The sequence below is a fragment of the Hyaena hyaena genome, unplaced genomic scaffold (genome assembly GCF_003009895.1).
Source record: "Hyaena hyaena isolate Hyena2069 unplaced genomic scaffold, ASM300989v1 scaffold_1668, whole genome shotgun sequence".
In the NCBI taxonomy this organism is placed as follows: domain Eukaryota; kingdom Metazoa; phylum Chordata; class Mammalia; order Carnivora; family Hyaenidae; genus Hyaena; species Hyaena hyaena.
This window is the reverse complement of record NW_024082281.1, coordinates 198,602-202,222: the sequence shown is the minus strand read 5'-3', so window position 1 is coordinate 202,222 and position 3,621 is coordinate 198,602.

Sequence of the window (3,621 nt, the reverse complement as noted above, 5' to 3'; positions counted from 1 at the left end):
CAGTAAAATGGAATTAAAACCAAAGGTAACATACAGAAATAGTACAGTAATTTAAAATATTCTCTTCAGTAACAGTCTTTTATATAGAAAATATATAGGATTTATATTCAGGGACTTCACAATGTGATTTATAGAAAAGGGGTGTTTTCTAGCATAGGATAACAAATATTAATTATAAAGTTAAGTAAAATAAAAATGTATGGTGTATAATATATATACTATAAGATAAATTTATTATAATTTTGAGTAATATTAAAAGAAAGAATTTAAGCCCATTTTAAAAATTCCATTCAGATATCTTTTTAAAAAAGTAAATCACTGGAATATACTATCCTTTTTAACATTGGCTAATTTTTTGTAACTGGAAATAACCAATAGTTTAGAACTCTCCATTATGGAAAATAATAAACTTTAAAAATTAGACACCATTCAATGACTAATCAAGACTTTCATTAACCCTAATTTTTGAGGCCTAGAGCTAGATGTGATTTTCCAGTGCTTCCTGAATCATTCCAAATTAGTTATCAACAATAGGTTTATTATCTAGTTATTTATTTATTAAAAGCAACAGTTCAGGAATACTGAAATAGTCTACAAGATATTTTTTTTTGAATAATATACTTGGTTTCATGGTGAGAGAAATTCCTAGGTAGAGTACAGACAAACTGACCTATGAATAACAAATGTCAGTGAGAAGAGTGATGATTTTCTAGCCATAGAACTTTAATATTTGTGAATATTTGAAAATTAGAAGCATAGAAATAGTCCTCTAATCTCTTTCTGAAATTAAATAGAAGGGCAACCAGGTCTCTGTTTATTTCTTCTCTGTATGTTATTCTAAGCCTTGTATTGCTAAGTTCAGCTGCTCTTGGAATATTGCAAGAAGTTGTCATTTTCAATATACCATTAATAACTTACTCAATTGATTGATTGATTATACACATATATGTGCATAGTACACTCCAGATACAGTTTAATGAAGTTGTAATTCAGTACTTGTACATATAGAACTTGTAATTGGTAGATGGATGCCAAAAAATATTTTCAAAAATATGTAATTTTAAGTAAGGATTATTTCCATTGGAAAATAAAGTTTGTTAAAGATGGGAATCCTTTAGTAGTGTTGGTGGTGGGAACATTTTTCTCCAACTTATATGAAAATGTCAAAAGGGAAAATTCTTTGATAATGCAAAACTTGAATAGAAACCAGGGTAAAGTTTGGTTTTGAGACATGAATTTTCCTAGAGGAAGGGATGTCCAAGCAAAATTAATAGTATGAGCCTTGAGTCAAAGTTACTTGGATTTTGCAGAGAACAACAGGAAGGTTAGAAATTTGGTATGAGTGAGCATGATATGAGATAAAATCATACAGGCTCAAAGAGCATAAACACCCAGGTAAAACCATGAGGACTATTTTAAAGAATCTGGATAGTGCTCTAAGGTGGCTGGAAACCCATTAACAGGACAAGAGCAAGGTGCGGAATGGTCTAATTTATGATTTGAGAGGATAGTTATGACTATTGGGCTTTAAAATTGACTTTGAGGAAAGAAAGGAAGGAAAAAGATCAGTTAGGAAGTCATTTCAATAATCTAGTTGTTAACTGAAGACAATCTGACTAGGGTAACAGGAGAGAGAACTAAGAATTGGCATTCAAGATGGATTTTGACATTAGAACTCACAGAATTTATTGACGTCTATTGATGAATTAGAAGTAGAGCACTGATTGTAGAGGTAGAGCATTTCAAACGATCTCTTTTAATTGAAAGAGCTCAGTTAATGATAATTCCAAAGATTTTGACTATAGATACTGAAAATTCAAATTTTTATTTACTTGCTGTGATAGAGCAAACTGTCAGGGGAGTAGGGCTGACTATGAAATTAAGAGTAAGCTTTGGAGATATTAAACTTTAAATGTTGAATTGGTTGTTTGGTATTCATGCCTGAAGTTTAGGAAAAAGGTCCTGCCTGGACATATACATTTGAGAGTCATCAGTGTCCAGATGGAATCCACGACCTTGGGTCTAAGATTACCAGCAAGCAGGTGACAGAAAGTAGAAGTTGGAGGACTGAGCAAGGAGAATTTATATGTTGATTGTTTTATGACCAGGATGGAGCCAGGTTTTATGGAACATGAAACTTCACAATTTTGGTGATCGTTTTTTTGAGAAAAATCATAGGCAATTATAAATACAAAATCAAGTACAAAATTTTGAAAGATTTTTTATTAAGATCAGAAACACTGAGGCTTAATTTTTGTTAACTTCATGGTAAATATTCTCTGGTTGGGGAGATGAATGATAAGCAGTGAAGTTGACTAAACAGTAGGAAGAAACTAAGAGAAGATGCTGAGAAAAGATCCACTGGTTTAAATTCTGATGACTCCACAAATAAGGTGAATACAAAAAATAGACCATTGGATTGGACAATATAGAGACATTGTTGAACTTGACAAAGAATACTGTGGGTTGGTGAGCAGGGGAAATCAGATGAAACTCAGCAATGAAGATGCTATTACTTCAGTATTTCACCATGGCTCATAAGGCTTATGGTGTACCTTTTATATTAATATGTGTAATAGCAATAGACCCTAATAACTTTTACTTAGGCAGATGCATGAATAGCTCTTACTGCTTGTTGGAAAACAACCCTGGTATCAAAAGAGAATACATTAAGATTAAAAAAATAATCTGTTACTGAAAAATCCAGATGTTTTAATTTTTTTAATGTTTTTTTAAATTTATTTCTGAGACAGAGAGAGAGAGAGAGAGAGCATGAGCAGAGAGAGAGGGAGATACAGAATCTGAAGTAGGCTCCGGGCTCTGAGCTAGCCGTCAGCACAGAGCCTGACGTGGGCTGGAACCCACGAACCATGTGATCATGACCTGTGCCGAAGTAGGACGCTTAACCAACTGAGCCACCCAGGTGCCCCTCCAGATGTTTTAATAATAATAAATTTGTGACAAGCAAATTTTCTGTTAGTATTTTTTGTTATCATTGTAAATTAAAAAAACAACCTTTCATATCTTACTATAGAATTCCACTTTTTAAAACTAAGTCGTTTGTTCTTCTCTATGTCTCCTTCATTGCCTTTAAAAAATTTTTACTTTAGGGACGCCTGGGTGGCTCCGTTGGTTAAGTGCCATCTGTCTTTGGCTCAAGTCATGATCTCAAGGTTGGTGGGTTAGAGCACTAGAGCTAGGAGCCTGGAGCCTGCTTTGGATTCTGTGTCTTTCTCTCTCTGCCCTCCCCCCCCCCAAATAAACATTAAAAACATGTTTAAAGAATAAAAAAATTTACTTTAATAAACTATGATCTATCTTTTTTAAAGTTTATTTATTTATTTTGAGAGAGGGAGATTATGCACCAGTGGGGGAGGGGCAGAGAGAAGGAGTGAATCCCAAGCAGGTTATGCAATGCAAGACGCTGATTTGGGGCTTCAACTCACCAACCTGAGATCATGACCTGAGCCAAAATCAAGAGTGGGCAATGCAAGATGCTGATCTGGTGCTGGAACTCACCAACCTGAGATCATGACCTGATCTAAAATCAAGAGTGGGCACCTAACTGTCTGAGCCACACAGTCTGGTCTATCTTTATTGCATCCATAAAATTTTAGAGAG